The sequence below is a fragment of the Chlorocebus sabaeus genome, chromosome 20 (genome assembly GCF_047675955.1).
Source record: "Chlorocebus sabaeus isolate Y175 chromosome 20, mChlSab1.0.hap1, whole genome shotgun sequence".
Classification (NCBI taxonomy): Eukaryota; Metazoa; Chordata; class Mammalia; order Primates; family Cercopithecidae; genus Chlorocebus; species Chlorocebus sabaeus.
In genome coordinates, this window is record NC_132923.1 from 66511417 (window position 1) to 66533753 (window position 22337).

Sequence of the window (22337 nt, forward strand, 5' to 3'; positions counted from 1 at the left end):
GTCTAATCACCAAAGTCATAAATCTAAGTCACTCAGGGCTTTTCCCACTTCTTCATCCCACACCCAATTAGCCAGCTAAACCCTACCAATTTGACATCCTCTCATTAGTCTTCTCTCCCATTTGTATCTCTCCCAGGAGTCTTCTCTTTTTCATTCATACTGCCACTATGTGGATTAGAACCCTTACTATTTGTTATCAAAGCTATTGCAACAGCCTTCTTCTAGCTTCCCTCTCACTCCTGTGATTAAAAGTCTTCAATATTCTCTTTCACTGACACAATATAGTCAGGGATCCTTGATAATATCAAAGAAGTAGTCAATACTGCTTATTTCTTAAATTTCATAATCTAGCACTTATCAAAAACTCCTCTCCATCCTCTTCATATTCAAACTTACTTTACTCTCTAATAATATTAAACTGCTAATAGTCTCCTTAACCGATAGAGATGTTTCAGAGTTCACACCTTCGACCTGGAATACTCTACCTCATTTTTCCACCTGGCAACCTCCAATTTTTGTTTCAAACTGCAGAGTCAACATCAAGTTATCCTCCTGCAAGCCTTCTCTCTCCATGCCCTATTCCATCCTCCTTGCAAGCACCCACTACAACAAACACACACAGATGTTATTTGTTAATATTTTATTTATTTCTGTTGTTGCACTTACTAAACTGTATTATAATTTACTTGTCTGTATATTTGCCTTTCTTATTGGACTCATATATCCTGGAGGTCATAGATTATATATTATTTATCTGTTCATCTTCACAGTCTGGCAGGGCCTGGCACAAAGTAAGTTCTCAACAACTGCTTGTTAATGGAAAGATGGAAACAAGAAAGGAAGGCAGAAAGAGAGGGAAGGAGAGAGGAAGTAAAGCAGAGAGGAAAGAACGAAGGAAGGAAAGAAGGAAGGAAGGAAGAAAGGAAGGAAGGAAAGAAGGAAGGAAGGAGGGAAGGAAGGAAGGAAAGAAGGAAGGAAGGAGGGAAGGAAGGAAAGAAGGAAGGAGGGAAGGAAGGAAGGAAGGAAGGAAAGAAGGAAGGAAGGAAGGAAGGAAGGAAGGAAGGAAGGAAGGAAGGAAGGAAAGGGAGAAGAGAAAACAAAGGAAAGAAGGAATTCACAAATCCTAATCTCAGGGATAGGTAGAATTTTAATACATATGGAGGAGTAGGGACAGTATTCTAACTAAAGAGATTGGGGGAAAGTTCAGAACTAGAAAATTAGAAGGTGTATTCAGCTGCAGCTGGTAACAAAAAGGCCTTAGGGTGACAACTGGGTTCTAAAACACAGAAATAATTTTCTAGATCTGTGCTGTCCACTAGCTATGTGCAATCACTAGCCGCTAGCTATGTGCAGTTATTCAAATTTAAATTAATTAACATGAAAAAAAGTCAAAATTCAGTTCCTTCATTGCATTACCTACATTCCAAAGCTCAACAGCCACATGTGAGTAGTGGTTACTGTAGTGAACGACCCAGAGAGAGAACATTCCCATCATCACAGAAAGTTCCATTGAACAGCCCTGGTCTAGAGAAAGACTGACTCTGCTCTTATTGAGGAAACACACAGTGGAGACCCAGAAGATCCCCTAAGGACTGACCTCATTTTTTCTAACAGCATGCTCCCACAAACTTTCAAAAAGGACTTGAAAATAGTTTATGGCATTCAAATGAAAATGCATTTCCAAAGAAGAGAATTGGGCTTTTGCTTCAAACAATGACAGAGTAACTGGTATCTAACTTCCTGTCCTGCTGTAAACAACTAGAAAACTGTACAAAATATGGCTTTTAAAATCTATTTTCGGACACCAGATCATGTAGAACTATGATAGCTTAGAAAAGGGAAACAAACAGGATGAACCCTACTGTCATCCTAGCTTTCTGCCCGGAGAAACTTTCCAGACCACAGTGCGGGAAAGGGATCCCGAGCAGAGCATGATGGTCTCCTTTAGTTGAGGAGGCAGAGATCAGAATCCACAGGCCTGGCAGAGTACCAGAGGGGAAGAAATTATTCAGAGGAAGAGCTCTAGAAATCTGTAGAAGGCAGATTCCTTGTGTCTTTGGTTGAAAACTAAGCTGTACATGCATTGCTGATACTCCATAAGGCTAGGTAAAGAACAATTGCTAGGCAGCTGAAAGCTGAGCAGTTCCCAGAGTTCATAATCCTGGGAGACATTTGAGTTCATACCAGGGTGTAAAGACTTCAAACATCTGGGGCATTCAGCAATGACCCTATATTTTAGTCTGCTTGGGCTCCATGTCTGCTTGCGCTCCATGTCTGCTCAGGCTACTGTAACAAGATACCGTGGACTGAGTAGCTTATGAACCTCAGAAATTTATTTCTCACAATGCCGGAAGCTGGGAGAGCCAAGATCAAGGTGCCTGCAGATTCTGTGTCTGCTAAGGACCTGTTTCCTGGTTCATATAAAATTTTAAATGTTTGGCCAGGCGTGGTGGCTCACGCCTGTAATCCCAGCACTTTGGGAGGCCAAGGAGGGCAGATCACCAGGTCAGGAGCTCGAGACCAGCCTGGCCAGCCTGGTGAAAGCTGATCTCTACTAAAAATACAAAAAATTAGCCGGGCATGGTGGTGCATGCCTGTAATCCCAGCTACTCGGGAGGCTGAGTCAGGAGAATCACTTGAACCCAGGAGGAAGAGGTTGTAATGAGCCTAGACTGTGCCACTGCACTCCAGCCTGGGCAATAGAGTGAGACTGTCTAAAAAAAAAAAAAAAAAAAAAAATTCAAATGTTCATCAATTTTCTAGTCTAAAGAAAAAGTCACCATAGAGTGAGCTGCAGTTAGAAGGCAAGTTCATTTAAAACCATTCACTTGTTCTGCCTCAGGCCCATTCACCTCAAAAGACTAGTGTGGGTCAATGACAAAAAAGATAAACTTACTTTTTTCTCATGCTTACCAACTGAGAATACAGTACTGCATCAGATACCAAGGATGTAGACTTTAAAAAATTATTTTTTAAAAAGAAAATACAGTAGTTCATTTCATATTTTACAAAGGAGGAATAATTTGGTTCATTGTGGAACTCAATTATTCTTGTCAAATGAAACAGTAGAGAGGAGGTGTTAATTTAGTTGAAACAAAATTGTGTCATCAACATGGAAAAACCGGTGCTGATGTTCTAGATTGATATACATAGGTTTTTTTAAGTGCAGATGACAGCAATAATAATTTTTAAAACCTAGCCATTTGTATGGTACTTTTAATTTTCAAACAATTCTCATGCACATTATGTTATATAATATTTACACCAATCCTTTGAGATTAGTGTTATCATGATCTCATGATACAGACGGAGAGCTGAGGCTCAAAGTAGTTAAGTAGCTTGCTTGAATTTATACAACCAATAAGTAAATGAAGGTGTCCAAACTCAAACCCAGGTCTTGTGATTCCAAATGTTAATGTTTATCCATAATACTTGATCTATCTATAAAAATTACAGAAAAAGTAAAGAATTGAGTGAGAAAAACAAGTAGATAGAAATGTCTACTCCCCATCTGTATTTCAGGTTAGATGCACAGGTGGGAAGTAGATATTTGTTTAAGAGTCAGTAAAGAGTAAGACATACATATTGAATATCACATGTGAGTCAATTTTATTGATCATCAGGATAGCTGTTCACCAGATTCCTTTCTAGTTGCATGTTGAGTCCTTAGGAATTGGCCTTAGGCTGAAAACAGAGCTACCAGACCATGCTCCCTATTTGCTCTTCTCATCACCTTCAGCACTTTAGCCATTGACCAGTGGCTGGTATAAGATCTTTGCCTTGTTTCCATACATTCTATACATATCTATCCAAACCATGCTAGAAAGAAGAGAGCACATTTCAAAATGTGGCAGGTCCTTAGACTAAGCTGAGGAAATGGTGAGACACTCAGGGTTTTTTCTAGGTTATACAGAATTAGTCATAAAGGGTTTGGGGGTGATATGGCTCGGCTCTGTGTCCTCACCCAAATTTCATCTCCAATTGTAATCCTCATGTGTCTAGGAAGAGGTTGGTAAGAGGTGATTGGCTTAGGGGAGTGGTTTCCCCCAACCTGTCCTTGTGATAATAATGGCTTTTTCTCATGAGGTCTGATGGTTTAAAAGTGGCAATTTTCTCTGTGGTCTCTCTCTTCTCCTGCCACCATGTAAGAAGTGCCTTGCTTCCCCCTCACCTTCCCTGAGTCCTCTCCAGTCATGCAGAACTGTGAGTCAATTAAACCTCTTTTGCTTATAAATACCCAGTTTCAGGAAGTTTTTTATAGATGTGTGAAATTGGACTAATACAGGGGGCAAATGGTGAGTGGTTGCTAATGCATACAGTATTTCTTTTTGTCGTGATGAAAATGTCCTGGGACCAGGCACAGTGGCTCACGCCTGTAATCCCAGCACTTTGGGAGGCTGAGGCAGGCAGATCATCTAAAGTCAGGAGTTCGAGACCAGCCTGGCCAACATGGTGAAACCCCATCTCTACTAAAAATACAAAAACTAGCCGGGTATGGTGGCAGGTGCCTGCAATCCCAGCTACTCAGGTGCCTGAAACAAGAGAATCACCTGAACTCAAGGGGTGGAGGTTTCAGTGAGTCAAGATCACACCACTGCACTCCAGCCTGGGTGACAATAGCAAAACTCCATCTAAAAAAAAAAAAAAAAAAAAAAAAGTTCTAAAGTTGATTGTGGTGATGATTCTCAATTATTTGAATATACGCAAAAACATTGAATGTATACTTTAAACGAGTGAATTATATGGTATGTAAATTATTTCTGTAATTAAAAACAAAGAACAAAAACCAAGAAGAATGGGACACAGTCAGGAGGACACAACTTTGACTTCCCAGTGATCAAAAACCCTGCTTGACTTTGCAGTGACTTCATTGTTGAGCACTGAAGGCACAGATCTATAACATACTCTTAATTACTACAAAATAATGACCCAGCTATATTTATGCACAGCCCTTAGAAACATATGCTGAGACACCTGGATGATGTTTGTGCACTGTTTGAGAGAAAGAAAGAAAATTAACATTTATTCAGTGCCTGCATCGAAAGTGTCAGGCACTTTGACATATATTTTTCATTTAATTCTTGCAAAATTCTGCAAAACAGGTATTATTATTCCTGTTTTTAATTTTTAATTCTTTTTCATATAATTATCCCTGTTTTATTTATTTTTATTTTATTATTATTGTTATTGTCTTGAAACAGTCTTGCTCTGACACCCAGGCTGGAGTGCAGTGGCATGATCTGGGTCTACGGCCAACTCTAGCTCCCGGGTTCAAGAAATTCCCATGCCTCAGCCTCCCAAGTAGCTGGGACCAAAGGCCTACATCACCACACCTGGCTAATTTTATTTTGTATTTTTTGTAGAGATGGGGTTTCACCATGTTGGTCAAACTGGTCTTGAACTCCTGGCCTCAAGTAGTCTGCCTTCCTCAGCCTCCCAAAATCCTGGGATTACAGGCATGAGCCACCGTGCCTAGCCTTATTCCTGTTTTAAAGCTAAGAAAACTAGTGCCTATAAAGTTTACGTGTTTTTCCAGGGTCACAAAGCAAGTGATAGGGTCTAGATTCAAATCCAAGTTATCTGATTATAAGTTTAGTGTTCCTCCTACAATATCATAAAGGTATCATACATTTTGCTTAGCTGTCATGTTTGTCTATCACTAACAACCTTACTATTTGTCTTTTTTAATATACATATTTTCTCTTAGTAGATTTTAAGCATCTTACTGGCAGAAACTATCTTTTAAATAAATTTTGTATCACTTTTGTAGGCAAAGGGAAATGTATAACAATAATAGAATTATAACCTATTACAGGAGTGATAAAATCCCCTCATAATATTGTTAGTAATAAAATGAACAATAAGTTTAGTGCCTTGACCCCACAAAAATGTATTTATTATGATGAAAATGCTAAATTAAGCTTGGGATGATAATTACAAGTTTGGAATGATGATTAGTTCGGGATGTTTGAGTTGATGCTATAACCTGTGTATGATATATATACCACTGACAAGCCTCACAATCTGCTGTTCTATAAAAATAACAAAACGAGATTGGGGAAGATCACTCAAAATCTATGCAAATCTACAGCCAAACTACAATTAAAAAGAAAGAAAGAAAGAAAGAACAATTGGTCACCCCCACCCCACTCCCCTTAGAAACTTTAGAAGGTCAAGTAGGCAGCTCAGTGTATCTGCGAACTGCTTCAGGGGATACTAAAAATGCAAAAAAGCAATAGAGTACAAATGCTGGCATGCTGGCATGCAGGTGTGAAGACAGTGTAGATGGAAGAACACTGAGCTATGGAGGGGCAACTGTAAAGGTATGCAGAGGAGAAAATACAACCTCTACAAGCTGATAGCTCAGCAAGGCTAGAAGTGCACCTCTCTGGGGAGGAGCTATGAAACCACCTACTCATTTTTCTATTTCTTAAAATAGAGCTGAAAGGATTCCTACCTGTGCAGCATCCATGCTGAGGGTATTTTATCGCTCCTGCATTAGGTTCTCATTCTATTATTGTTATACAGCTCCCTTTGCCTACAAAAAAAATGCTCTGAATTTATTCAACTTTCAAATTATACTGACAGGATGTCCTATATGCCAACTGTGTATTAGCTAATTGTTGTTACATACATATGCTATAGCAGAATAGACTGTATCTTGCTAGTGTGAAGACAATAATAAGCACATTGCTCTGAACCCAGCCTGCCCAACCCAAACCTGGTTCTACCATGTATACCTTTTTTTTTTAATATTGAAGTCTAATTTACTTAACTTTAAAGGAGGGTAATCATGGTATCTAACTCATAGGGTTGTTATAAGGAATAAATGAGTTAATATAGGCAAAACCTATGTAGGAATACCTCAATAAATGTTGCCATAAACTTGAAGTAATTAACAAGACCAGTGAAAGACACAGGAACTAGTCTAAAGCAGCCCTTAGTTGCAAGGTCCTGGATGACAGCAGGCTGCAAAAAACAAGGAGGAAGTGAGAATTTGATCTAAAGTTAAAGATTCACCACAAAAAAACCTAGAAGAAGGAGAAAGTATTTAAGGAAACAGATCATGGATGCATTCCCAGAAGCAACTGTAAGTGGAAGGCAGGGTTCATTGGCAGGCTGGGAACAATTACAGGAGATTGACTTAGTTAAAACTTAAATGTATTTTTAGTACAGAATCCACAGTCCAGATCCAATATGTAAAGATTGGTCAATAACTGAATGAGAGTAATACTTTTATTCCTACAAAGAACAATGAAGATTCCCAAGTTAAGGAAAAGTTATCTACTTTTAGGGTCCTGTGATGTGTGCTAAGGGTTGCTATTGTCCAATCTTTTTACTTTGTGTCTTTGGGTGTCATTGTCATTTTGTTTCCTTTAAGTTCCTGAAATTATGTATTGTAAGATTTCAGGTAAGAGCAACCAAGCACATTTTGCCCAGATAAAGAATTACTGTAAAAGATCAACTCAACCCATTACCTAAGTACTCTGAAGTTCCTGAGAGTGCCTTCTTTGGGAAGCAGAGAAGATGGAAGATAAGCAGAGGGTTGGAGGGTGGGGGAGCTAATTCCTCAGAAAGTTATCCGAGGTGGGGAAAGATCCCTGAAGGAGAAATCTAGGAAGGGCATGCCAACAGCTGAAAAAAATTACACGTATCTTCTCAGTTGGCCACTAGTACTGGAGCTAGGAGAGGTGGTTTGCTATTCACTGAGTGAGTCCTGACACCAGTTCAATAAGGTGTGGCATTTGTTTGCCAAATAGTATTTTCACACTCTCTAAGGTTGCAATAAACTTACCATATTCTTCTGACCTCCCTGCACTCCCAAAAGCTTCATCCTTCAGCAATCTCGTGTCAGTTGAGGTCCACTGATTCTGGTTCTTGGTCAGGATAGAGCCTTATATAGTCCAAGGGAACTCATATCCAAGGCATGGTCATTAGACAGAAGCTTTTTTTTTTTTTTTTTTTTTTGAGACAAAGTCTTGCTCTGTAGCCCAGGCTGAAGTGTGGTGGTGCGATCTCAGCTCACTGCAACCTCCACCTCCTGGGTTCAAGTGATTCTCATGCCTCAGCCTCCTGTGTAGCTGGGATTACAGGTGCCTGCCACCACACCTGGCTAATTTTGTATTTTTAGTAGAGACAGGGTTTCACCATGTTGGTCAGGCTGGTCTGGAACTCCTGACCTCATGATCCACCCACCTCAGCCTCCCGAAGTGTTGAGATTACAGGTGTGAGCCACTGCACCCGGCCATTTCCTTAGTTTTTTTTGAGTTATGAGTAATTCATATGGTGCACTTTTTAAAATAAAGTTTCATGAGTCTTCTCAATGAAGCTGTAAATATACACAGTTATACAGATTTCAGGATTTCAGTGTTTTCAGTAAAATGTCTGGGTCTTTCCCAGAAATCACAATAGTTAACACATACTATGTGCAAAGCATTATTGTAAGTGCTTCATATGTATTCACTCATTTAATCCTCACAATAACCATATGAAATGGAAACTACTATGTTTATTTTACAGATAAGGAAACTGAGATACAGAAAAGTCAAATAACTTGCCTAAAGAAGTTAGTTTGAGCACAACCCAACTGGTTGTGAACGACAATTCCCTGTTCATATAACCACTGACCCACTCTGCTCTGTAAGATGACATTGTAATATACTGGATCTGGTCTGAAACAAATATTGGAAGCTTTAGAGGCCATATCAGAACCGCACTTATAATTCAGTAAATAGGGTCATCTAAAGGTCTTCTGAGGGTTTTTATCTACCAGAAGATCACCCTTTCAGTTAATTCTTATATTTGGGACAGTTGGTTATATAGTATTTTGTAATATTATATGAATCCCCTTCAACGCAGTTTAAAAGACCACTAGTACTAACTACTTGCTAAATCTACTTTCTGCTTGGTTATCATATATCACCAATGGGTCTGATCAGTCTATTTTGATTCTGACATAGTATCTACTTTTTCAGACTCTGTAAAGCATTCTGGCTTTACACCCCATTTGACCCTGAGGCTGCTGAAAATCAGTGCATGATGAACACAGTATTTATACGGTAAGCCCAGGGTGACATCAAGCAGAAGCCGCAGGCATGAATGCCACCCAGCTTATAAAAGTGGCCACCAAAGTGTATGTGAACTGTGACCAGGAAACAAAACAAGAAAAAGCAAAAGCAACAAGTGCAGAACCAGGCAGCTAGACACGCCAAAGGTTAAGTCCCTCTCCCCAGCCTGGCTCTATCTGGAAAAAGAAAGGGACAGGGACCAGTGCCAGGAAGAGTAAAGGAGATAGAAAGGCATAATTCTTACAACTTGCGGGAGGCATCTGCCAAGCTTCTGGACCAGTGACAACCTAGGAGTGAACTACAGCTGTGCAGATCCTACCCAGCCCAAAAGAGTGTGAGAAAATAAAGAAAAAAGTTAAAAAAAGAAATCAGAAAGAAACAGGAGAGACAGACTGCAGTGCAAGCACGAGGGTGAGGCCCGTGCCATTGCCCGGCCCTGCCGACTGTAAGAGCAAGAGAACTCAAGAAATATAAAAGAAGCAGATTGAAAGCTTAAAAAAAAAAAAAAAAAAAGCCAATCTGTTAGCGGCAGCCCTCATAAAGAGAGACTAGCAATGTAAGAAGATATAGATGCAGACATAAAAGAAGTCAAGTTAAGCAAAGATTTGAGAGCCAGACAAAGCTAAAAACAGATCCATGTGCACAATGCAAAAAGAAAAAAAAAAAAAAAAAACACTAAAAAGATGAATGTCCAGAAGGTAATAAAGAGAGTGGTAAAAGCCGTGGTATAAAGAAGTCACCAGCTAAAAGCTGCCATACCCTAGAAGAACCGGATACTGATCTAATCAAGCTAGCAAAGGCTGAAAGATATAAAGACTAACACAGACCAGGCTCCTTCTCATTAAGCCTCCAGGAGACCATAGTCACATTAAAAGTTGAAGGCAGCAAGATTCTGCCATATCTGGATTCCAAATTTCTCCCTGATGGCTAAGCCATTATACGAAGTTACAAAGAAGGAGAAAAAGAACCCCTCCTCTGGGAAACTGAACAGGAGAAGGAGCCATGCCTTGTGAAAGCTTGCTTATAGACTTTACTGAAATGCCCTGTGCCAGAGGCTATCAGTATATGCTAGCGTTTATTTGCAACTTTTCAGGATGGATTGAGACTTTCCCCACCAGGACAGAAGAAGCGACATTATCCCCAGGTTTGGACTGCCTCTAACTTTAAAGTCAGACGATAGGCTGGCATGTGTAGCTAATACAGTGCAAGATTTAACAAGACTGTTAAAAATAGAAGTTACACACAGTCTATTGACCACAAAGTTCAAGAAAAGTGGAATGCATGGACCCAACACTCAAGCAGCTACTGAAGAAATATTGCCAAGAAACTCATCTGAGATGAGATCAAGTCTTGCCTACCGTCCTCCTCTGAGTCCAGTGCACCACCACCAAACAAATTGGGTATTCACCCTACAAGATTTTGTTTGGTCGACCACCCCCAAGTCATAAGTCAAATTAAAGGTGATCTCCAGTAACTAGAGGAATTAACCTTAAGAAAGCAAATTCAGGCTTTAGAAATAGCCATGCAAATTCTTCATAGTTAAGTATGTGAAAGCCTGACACCCATTTAAACCTAGAGACTCTGGTTAAGTTAAAAAGTAGAACCCAACTTCTCTGGGACCCATGTGGGATGGGCCCCATAATGTAACCTTGTCTACTCCCACTGTTGTTAAAGTTGCAGGTGTTGTGCCTTGGATTCACCACAGTCAGCGGAGACTGGCAGCTCTAGCCAAGTGAACCAGCCAGCAAGATCCAGGCCATTTGACCTGGCTGATCCTGCGACAAGACCCAGTTGCTGCTGAGGATGACAACCCTGCTCTGGTCACTCTGGAAGCCGACCAGTCTATGCTTGGCCAAGCTGAAGCTTGAAGAGACAACAAGCCCTGCTCTAGTCACACTCCGGAAGCTGACTAGTCTATGCATGGCCAAAGCTTAAAGTCTCATCAAGCAAGCTAATGTGGTTAAAAATCTTAACACTAGTAGTTTTCCTTGCAATACTAACTGTTTTATTATTGTTCTGTTGTTGTGCTCAACCTCCACCCCCAGGCAAGGACCTTTTCTGTCCTTGCTGGGTATGAATATGCTGTACATTGTTTTGTTGTTGTTATCCACCCTTAACCATGCTAGAAAAAGCACCTATAGAAGGGTGTCCCCACTGTACACATACTACTTAGTCAAGGAACAGCATAACTAGAACTTTATTGTACCACCACATGTAGTATGAGTGCACAAGGACGCGCTTAAGAACTTGTACTTATAATCAGAGCACCTACTCAATTTGTGACCCAGCAAATAACCAGCCTTATGTCTGTTATGACCCCAAGGTTTTACCTGGTAAATGGTTTGAAATTTGTGCAAGGTCAAAAGAAGGTCCCCTCTTAAACCAAACCAAGGTCCCTCCTTTTTACTGAAGGCCTATTTCTCTATATTTTGATGCTTGTCAGGCAGCACACCAAGACTCACCCGTCTGTAGTCACCTACCTTTGAAAAGATACTATACAAATGACTACAAATATGTATTCATGCCAAGAGTAACTCCACCTTGTTCCCCTGAGACCCCAGAGAAAGACTGTCAGTATTGCATATCGTGGCACCCTAAGTCAATTATTCTTACCAAAATAATGGTAAAACCAAATTATAAAACAAAAACCTGTAATCCTGTAAATTTCACCATTCTAAAGCCAGACTTACTCATGTAGACTGCAGGTTACTCCATACATGTCTACATACACACCAACCCAGCAACCTACCTGTATGTTATCAGAAAAGGAACCTGGACCAGTCCAGCCCAGCAACAATTCCAAGTCTTTAAGTCATTCTATAAGCATGTAGACCAGAAGTTACCAGAGCCTCCTCCTTTAGCTGAAAACCTGTTTGCTCAGCTGGCTGAAAACGTTGCCAGCAGCCTAGGCAGTTTCCTTATGTTATGTTTGTAGAGGAGCTAACATAAGAGACAGACAGCCTTAGGAAGCAAAAGAGTTAATGCCACAATGTAATTTTATGCTGACTGACTCTTTCCCAGAAGCTACCTAAATTCAAGGGTCTGGCTCCTAAAAACATCTGTTATCAAGAGATACTATGTTGCTTACTAGGGAAAAGTCTTTACAGACCTAGTAAGAGAACTAACTTGCTTGAGACAGCAATGTTAAAATGAAACACTAAAAACAAAACTTTGTGGCAAGGCAGAGATGACTCCAAATCACCCCATCCAAATCCGTTTTCCCATTTCTCTTCTGTAAACCTCACCTGGTATCAGCTTAAAGCTCCAAATGCCTGGCAAGCATCCTCTGGTCTCTATTGGATCTGCGGACCACAGGCCTACCGACAATTGCCCACCAAATAGACAGAGGCCTATGTCCTTAGAACAATTAGACAGTCTTTCTTCCTACTCCCACTGCAACAAGGAGAAACTTCAGGATATCCCGTCTATGATGAAGTTAGAAAAAGAAACAAAAAAGATTTAGATGTAAAGAAAGATACAAAAATAAGAGATTGAAAATACACAAATTAGCCCCCTGAAAGAATAATTCAATACTATAAGCCAGCTACCTGGGCGCAAGATAAGTCATGGAGATACTGCACTCCTATTTGCATGCTTAACCCCATCCTAAAGTTGCAGGTAGTACTTAAAATCATCACTAATGAAACAGCAATTGCATTAGATTTACTGGCCCAGCAAGCCAGAAAAATGAGGAATGCTATCTATCAGAATAGATTAGCTTTAGACTACCTCCTAGCCCAGGAAAGAAGAATATGTAGAAAGTTCAATCTAACTAATTGCTGCCTGGAAATCAATAACAATAGGAAGGCAATTATAAAAATAACTGCAAGAATGAGACAATTAGCCCATGTTCCCATTCAAACTTGGAAAGGGTGGTCTCCAGATTCTCTCTTTAGAAGGTGGTTTTCATTTTTGTTTTTTCTTTTATTTATTTTTTTTAATGCTGCATTTCTTGATTTTATTTGAAACAGTGCATATTTTTAGCATTTTATGGTAGGATTTTACACAAATTGTCATTTACACAAATTACAGGGTTCTGCTTCAAGTTTTTTTTTTTTTAATTCAGCCCATGTGCAGCACAAAAATATGCAAAACTGCTTTACATTATACACACTTTTTATCAAAGGAGAAAATTCCGGCTTGTAGTTTTAGACAAATACAAGAAGCTTCAAACTAGACACAAAGGGTTGACATTAATTCTCAAATATAAGTCTGCACTTTTGTGTTGTAGTTCTCTGAGATATGAATACCAAATTCCTAAGGGATTTTTATGTTTTCCTTCAAAAAGGAAAACTAAAACATTTCCTGTAAACAAGTCCCTCCCCATCAGCTTGATCTTTCTACAATCCTACTCTTGCTTCCCTTAGTGCCAGACACTTGCATCATGTTACAAAATTGGGGTGGGCCATTTATATCATACAAGGACCAGATCCTTTTAAGTAACTACTCTCCTGCAAAAATCTAAACAGGAATATATTGATGCAGATGGTTCTGCTACATTTTGTTTAATATGATGTAACACTTGGTAATCTAGTAAACCATGATGCTGGGCAGTTAATCAAAGGGAGGAAGAGACAAAGGTCCCTATCAATGCACTTTTTGTTGGTGACACATTGGAAACCTTAGGAATCAAGTTGTCTGATGCTAAGAGAACTTTAAACTTTCTTTTTTTTTTTTTTTTTTTTTTTTGAGACGGAGTCTTGCACTGTCGCCCAGGCTGGAGTGCCGTGGCCGGATCTCAGCTCACTGCAAGCTCCGCCTCCCGGGTTCACTCCATTCTCCTGCCTCAGCCTCCCGAGTAGCTGGGACTACAGGCGCCCGTCACCTCGCCCGGCTAGTTTTTTTTTGTATTTTTTAGTAGAGATGGGGTTTCACCGTGTTAGCCAGGATGGTCTCGGTCTCCTGACCTTGTGATCCACCCGTCTCGGCCTCCCAAAGTGCTGGGATTACAGGCTTGAGCCACCGCGCCCAGCCAAGAACTTTAAACTTTCTAAATAGAACACACCTATTGACTGCTTGAGGGACTTCTCTGATGTTTATGCACAGATACTCTTTTTCAACAAGTTGGAGGCAGTATTTTATACTTTCTAAAGGGTTCTGAAGAGGCAATAAGGAAGAGTAGGGCTTTTTCTGCCCCTGTAAAGATATCGTTTTCTATCATCGGTATCCATTGTTCCCTAAGCATCTTCTGATACCTAAATGTGTGTGTATATTCATATTTAAAATAATTACCCACCTTTCAGTCAATCCATACACAGCCAACTCTTGATTATCTATGAGAAATATAAATGACATTTGCTCTCAAACTTCACTCTAACAGAATCATCCACCTTTGACACACTTTATTGTTTGTTTTACATCCCACATACACTACAGGCTATCAAGACCAAGTTACAACACAAGTGTTATTTGTTTCCTCTAACCCATGCTAGCAATGGAGTGAGCACACTCTGCTAGAGCTTTGCAGATAACCCTATAGTGGGCATTGGGGCAGGACAGAACTCTGGACATGAGAAAAGACAAATTTCAAGTTCCTCCTGAATCAGGTCTTACATGCCTTCATTATTTTGTTCTAAGTTTATGACTATCACAAAATTTAAAAACTGAGGTATAGTCACTATTTTATACAGATACAGGAGAGTTGACTGTAATCATGTTATGACTTTAGCTCTTTAACATGAAAAAATTCACCAGAAAGCATATGATAAAAAGACTGCCATGACATCTAGAAGCATTTATTTTAATCAAAAAACTTAAATATGATTATGTGTACACAAAAAGTGCACACATTACCTATGCTGAACAATGCCAAGAAACATAATACATTGATGCAACAGTTTTCTAAAATAAATGTAAAAATGAGCCCAGACCATCAGACAAAAGCAAAACACTTATTTCCCAATAGCACAATGCTGAAAATTGATAGCAATCCTAAAACACCTCCAACTTTCCTTACAAAGCTGCCAAATTCCAACTATTTTTACAAATTTGACTTTTTTTTAACATTAATAAAAATCTGGTGACAAATATTATAAAGCCAAATGCTGGATAGTCTTCACTCCTTTAACATTCCAAATATTCCAACATAATCACAGGAGTGAAAACCATTTTAAGGTGATATGCTTTATGAAACAAACAACAGTATGTACATTTATTGCAAATTATATTAAACTAAAATGAGGGGAAATCAAAATATGAACTGTTTACTACTTGCAAATCAATAATAATTTTAATTATTTTCTCACTCTGATAAAAATCAGAAAGCAACATTTATAAAATTGCCACCACATCACTTTTCATAGCAGGGAACCGAAATCTGTACATCTCATTTTTGCAGAAAAGTAGGCAGGCAGGCAGAAAGAATTATATATAAAAGTTTCCGAAAGGAAAAACAAAGAAATATTTAATCTGATCTCTTTTCTTTAAAAAAATTAATTCAGTAGACTTCTATTTTTTCCTTTGTAACATGTAAATTCCTGGCTCTAAAATGGATGAATTTTCAGTGTCAGTGTAAAGATATCTTGTTACTTTCTTCGAAATAAAAACTACAGCATGGAAATTATGGTGTATTATGCATTTAAACTCCAGATAGGCAGGAACTGGAACCAAGTGTTAAGCAATTTGCTTAATTACTGACTTTTCGTAAGAAAAGTCTAGGGGAAGGGGGAGAACAGAGTTGCTTTTAGCCTCTCTCTCAAGAGTTTCCGCTGTACATTTCCATCAGAGGACCCGTGGTCTGTGAAAAAAGAATTAACAGTTTCTGTAGTTTTCAAGGCAGAGAGTGTGTGTTCTGAAGTGAGCTTCATTTTCTGTTCAGGGACATTTGTGATTTCAAGTTTTTGCAGAAACTGGAGCCTGCTTCTGTTTGGTCTTCATTTTCTCCCTTTGCAAATGCGTTTTTACCTTTGTAAGTCAATTTGTCTTTCTGCTGGTGCTGCCTTTTTGGCTACATCTTGCAGTTTGGGTGCTTTGGCATTACCTGCTTCCAAACCCCCAGGGCTCTCCTGACCCACTGCAGCTCTCTTCCTTCCCTTATTAGTTAATAGGTTTATTTAGATCATTATTTTGGGTTGCATTGCCCTGAGATTCAGAGTTGGGTCGACATCCTCTCCTGGGTGTGGAAGGGGCAGGCGGTCCAAATTCATCTACTTTCTCATCTGTTTTTTGTTGGATATTCTCTGCACAAGCTGCTGTTACTGTTCTTTTCTTTCCTTGGTCACTGCTGATGTAGCAGTGGGTAGCCTGGGTAGCCTGATCAGAACTAATTTCCTTATTCTTTACTGGGTCAATATTCGTTACAGGTGTGACTGAAGTAATCTTCACAGGGTTCTCTTCATTTTCACTAACTCCAGTTTCTGCTGCCTCTGAACTCTGTTCCCGTGATCGATTTCCGGTTGAAGGGTTCAGCTCTGAATTTCCATTAACGTTGCTTCCAGTCTCAGTACCAGTGCTTCTAACACAGGGTTTCCTTCTCGTTGCTGATAAAGGCTTGTTTACTGCACCTAGCACTTCAGTAGGCTTTGGCTTTCCTGTTAACAGAAGTACTCTTGTCTCTTCTGAAATAGAACTCTTATCATTACAGAAGTCCTTTTCAGGTTGTGTAAAAAATTTCATTGGGAGGACTGGGTCCTTTGGTGAATCTGCACTGCACAAAGCACTTTTACTATTTATAACACAGAGAACCACATCACATACTGTATACAGGTTTTCCTTTGTCTGGGATTCATCTGGAGACTGGGCATCTCTGGGTAACTTGATGTTCTCTGCCATCTTCTTCATAAAGGCATGGCTATTGTTTCCATTCTTTGTCATTAAAACTTCAAGCATGAACCATAGGCACTCTTTGATATCATGAAGCTGATCAGCATCTTGTGATCTTGTAAAATCTGGATCATGGGCCAGCAGGTGAATCATGTATGGAACTACATATTCAGGCAACAGTGATAATAATTTCTCAGTGGCCATAGGGTTCTGCTTAATGTATTCCCTGCGTATACTGATATTTTTCGGTAAACACTGTCGTGCGTGTGCACTTCTCTCCTTCACAGGATCTTTGGCACACAAGGCAAATATCGCCATATATGGGATATATGCTCCAATGGAAGCAGTAACTTCACAAGTGCTTTATGCAGTTTCTGAGCAAATATCTGCCTTACTTAGTAACACTCATCATTAATAACAAATGCACAGAGCTGAAACTGTTCTGGGGTAATAATTTCATGGTAACGAGGTTCCTTAGCAAGCTTCATTATGGCACTACCAGCAGCTAATTGCAAGTGAGACCTATCTGATTTTTTTTTTTTTTTTTGAGAGGGATTCTGGCTCTGTCGCCCAGGTTGGAGTGCAGTGGCCGGATCTCAGCTCACTGCAAGCTCCGCCTCCCGGGTTCACGCCATTCTCCTGCCTCAGCCTCCCGAGTAGCTGGGACTACAGGCGCCTGCCACCTCGCCCGGCTAGTTTTTGTATTTTTAGTAGAGACGGGGTTTCACTGTGTTAGCCAGGATGGTCTCGATATCCTGACCTAGTGACCCGCCCGTCTCAGCCTGCCAAAGTGCTGGGATTACAGGCTTGAGCCACCGCGCCCGGCCGAGACATATCTGATTTACCTATCCTCTTTTGCTCTGTCAGGTCACCCTCACTAACCAACATCGCTGATAACCGAAGGGTTGAATTGGCAGATTTAGACTGGTTGTTTTTCATACCCAACAGCCACCTTACCAGAAGTTTAATTGCCTATACCTTTGCTAGTACTTCAGGGGAAACCTCTTGACATCTGGAGACCACAGTTTTCCATTATTTTCACCTAGTGACCTGTCATTCATTAGCTGATCTTTCACAATAAAATTTGCTACTACAGATTTCATTGGGGAAGCAAACTGATCTGGTGCTAACATAGAAATGTGGTCCAATGAAACTAATGGGATTATAAGTTGTTCTGGCACATCAGCATTCAGACTCCACTGAGTGGCTCAAAAATATGTGCAAGCTGGACTTCTTTATTTCTGGATATGGCATGTATACAGTGCACAGTCTGTTTTGCTTGGTGTGGAGTACCCTTCTTTGGTGTTTTTTGTTTTTTTTTGTTTTTTTGTTTTTTTTTTTTTTGAGACAGAGTCTCTCTCTGTCACCTAGGCTGGAGTGCAGTGGCGCGATCTCGGCTCACCGAAAGCTCTAGCTCCCGGGTTCACGCCATTCTTCTGCCTCAGCCTCCTGAGTAGCTGGGACTACAGGCGCCCGCCAACCATGCCCGGCTAATTTTTTGTATTTTTCAGTAGAGACAGGGTTTCACCGTGTTAGCCAGGATGGTCTCGATCTCCTGACCTCGCGATCCACCCACTTCAGCCTTCCAAAGTGCCGGGATTACAGGCGTGAGCCACTGCGCCAGCCCCACTCTTCGCTTTTTGATGTAAAATGGGAACTGAGGTTGACCGTATCTAGGGAAGGTCTGTTTCTACTTTGTGACCTGTATTTCTAAAATTTGTACAGCAGCTTCTGCTACCTTGTCATCCTCCATTCTTAGGCACTGTAACAAGGACTCATATGTCTCTGCAGAGTGGAACGAGGTAGGATATGTGAAAGATAGAACCTTAAGAAGTTCAAGTCCTGAACGGATAGCTGTATCTGGACTTACACCCTCCTCTTCATCATCTGCTGTCCCCTCTATTCACTTATTCATCAATTTCATTAGTGCACTCATGGCTTCTGAATCAATGTGCACAGGTGCAATTCTCTCCAACAGAAAATTTGACCTTCTCTAGAAAAGGATTTGTTAGTTGCTTAGGATTTGCAAGTTTCCAGGCTATTTCTCTCACACAAATATCTGCTCATTTGCAAGAACAGGCTGGGCTGATTAATAACTCCAATTGAGACCGAAGTTTCTCATCATCGCCGAGAACCTGGTTAAATTTCTTCACAAAATATTATGCTTTCCCGGGGTCAGGCAAATTCTTTGCTATGGTCATCAGTTTTCCAAACATGGCAGAAGAGTTAGCCTCTGATGTAAGCTGCTTGTGCAAATCCAACAGTTCGCGTACATGACTCCGAAGCATGTTCTGACACTTCCACATCTCATTGAAAGCTTTTACAGCATTTGGATCCAAACTAGCATATAAGTAATATAAGCATTTCATTCTCTTTTCTGTTTCCAGGCTGTGGGGGACAAGATACTGAGCAAAGATTTTCTCTACCAACAGTTTGTCATCAATGCTGTTCTGATAATAAATATGCAAAGATTTGTCCTTTATCCAATTGACTTTCTCTGCAGCTTCCTTTCCTGCTTCACCATGAAGACAGTATTTCTTAAAAAGCTGAGCCAGACTCGTCTAGCTTCTTTTCTTACTTGCCACCATTTATCCAGTGTTCTTTCCCTTACAAAGCCAAGCAGCTGATCGTTGACTAAGGCCAGGTCTCTCTTGGCAGTTGTTATTAAAGTAACAATGACATCATGATGAATAGCTTCTTCTGGATCATGTGATCTAACCTTTAAATATTCTGTGAGATCCTTCGCTAAATCTGGGTGATTCATTAAACAATGACTGGCAAATTTCACACTTTCTAATCTCACAGGAAAATGAATGTCATTAAACCGTCCAAGAAAACATTGCCAAAGAGAACAATTTTGTGTTGCCAAATCAGAATCTTTGGAGCCAAACAATTTAGCTAGAAGTCGAACAACAGCTAATCACTCTTCTCCATCATTGCTCTTTAGTTTGAATTCAAGCTATGGCATGATGGAAATAATAAATGAGGATCTATAGCAAAAAGGTCCTGAATCAGATCAAATACATGTTCTGACAAATCACTTACTGATGATCTTCCCAGCACCAGGACTTGATTGAAAAAATTGGCAATGCATGCCTCAATAGTCTGGACTGTTCTTTCCAATAGCACTTTTGCAAGGTCAAAGGACTATTTAAGTACTTACGTGCAGGAATGAGGTTAATAAGAATGGAGTCCAATAACTCTTGAGTAACTCTGTCTCCTTCCATGATGATATAACTCATCAAATCTAGCACATGCATTTGTACCTTCTTATTGTGGCTATTGTGGATCACTGAGAAGAGAGTCCTAAAAGCTGAATAAAAATTTCATTGCAATCTTCTAATTCAAAGCAGATGTTACATGATTTAACCCAAGCTAAATTCTCTAATAAATAAAAGTATCTATTAAACTGCGGACTCTTTGTATCCTCCAAACCTTTTAATTGTCTGGTAATAAACAAAAATATGACCTTAAGTTTATCATGGGAAGTATATGAACCTTCTGGGGCATAGATACAAAAGATACCAGCCTAACAACATGCTACAAGGAGACACACATCTTTATTGGGGTTCCTGAGGGAGAATTCAGATGCAAGATACAAGGCTAGTGGGGAGACACTGCTGTTTTTCATCTTCTGAGTCCTGAGCCGTATCCATAAAGGTTTTCACTACCATCTTCAGGTGTTTGATCATCTCGTCGGTGGTGATCTTGTTGGTGATCTCTTTTACCCCCAGAGGGTAAGTGATCTCCCCGGCTGCATTCACGATGCCACAGAAGGCTGTGGCAGGCTTGGGCTGTGCGGTGAAGTCCATCCCGGGGCACAACTTTTGGTCCACAGTCCTCTACCGGCCTCTCCTCCTCATGCGGGCAGAAGGTGCATCTAGTGCCCCGGCCTCTGTCAGGTGGTTGCACCGCTGCCTATCGTCGGGATGCATACAAAGCCGCTCCGCGGGTCCCGCCGCTGCCGCCTGCCCACCCGAGCACTGGTTTTCATTTTTCAGAAGCTTCAAGAGAAGTTCTGGCCATACTAAGAAGTTGCCTAACACTCCATTGTCTCTTACGTCTCTTTGTTAGAAGCATTCAATCAACCATAAAGGCAATAGTAGCTAGGCAAACTGCCACTCAGCTAATAGCTCTGCATAAATATCAACCTTTGTCTAAAGAAGAAAACTTGTCTCTTCATGCAGAATTAAGTAATAGTGATACCTTCTTTTAAACTTCTTTTAGAAAAGGCATCAAAGGAGAGAAAATGAGGCAGAAATTTAAAAATAAGTATGCATTCATTCACTCCAAGAAAAGTAACAGGCGAGGCAAGGGTTAAAAAGAAAAGAACAAGTTTTCCTCTGCCTAACAAGCTCACTTCAAGGACAGTTACAAGATAACGCTGTTTGAGAAGCAATGGGCTCCAGACACCCCTCCTCTCCAGAGAAAGGTTAAAAGAAAAAAAAAAAAAAAGAGAGAAAGACAAATTTCTTTACTGTTACTCCTGTCCCTGGCTTCTTAAGCATGACTATGTTTTACAAATGCCTGTATTTAGCCAGTTCTTGTTTTTCTTGCAATGCAGCTACAAGGCCACCAGCTATGCAAGGTCACAAGTTATGCTATGCTATAGATTATGTGACCTATCATATAATTAACTGCCTGTTTTGCTTTTGTAAGCCTGCTAATAAAAACCCCACTCGGTCTTTGTTCAATGCTCATCTTTTTAGATGTGAATCCACCAAGCGGGTGCATACCTTAAATAAACAATCCTCCTGTTCTCCATATCAGTCTCTCAGGTCCTCAATTTCCCACAACAGTAGCATGAAGTTTCAGCAACCACCAAGGCTTTTAGCCATGCCCTAACATTCTGTAAGTCTCCGTTGCTTCAATTCCTTCATTTGTAAACTTGGGATTGTTTGGATCTTTGGATGAAATAATGGATGTAACATTTTAAAATGTTTAGTAGGTAGGCCAGGTGCAGTGGCTCACATCCATAATCCCAGCACTTTGGGAGGCCAAGAGCAGTGAATCGCTTGAGACCAGGAGTTGGAGACCAGCCTGACCAACATGGTGAAACCCCGTCTCTACTAAAAACTACAGAAATTAGCCGGGTGTAGTGCCTCATGCCTGTACTCCCAGGTACTCAGGAGGTTGAGGCATGAAAATCACTTGAACCCGGGAGGTTGAGGTTACAGTGAGCTGAGATCGTGCCACTGCACTCCAGTCTGGGTGACAGAGTTAGGCTGTGTCTAAAAAAAAAAAAAGTTAGTAGGTAGTAAGTACATACTCATTGTTGCCTGTAAGTATATGTACAAAGTTCATGACTAGTTACTCTTCCTTGGTAACTACCCCTCCTTCATCTCATCCACAGAGTGCTACATGCCCCCATGTTATTGCATTGCAGCCTCATCTCTTGACTACAGTTGTTTCACCTGGGACTAAGTATTCTTTGAGACCCTAGGTCCAATTTCCCTTTGTAGGCCTTTATTATTTTTTTTCCTCTTAAGACATAATTGGGGCCAGGCA

General features: G+C 40.3%; 1 pseudogene; it reads right to left on the reverse strand.

Annotated features, from left to right (window-relative positions):
• Positions 1–15164: 15164 nt before the first annotated feature.
• LOC103224625 (sister chromatid cohesion protein PDS5 homolog A-like) lies at positions 15165–20641 on the reverse strand (annotated as a pseudogene).
• Between the last annotated feature and the right edge of the window lie 1696 nt (positions 20642–22337).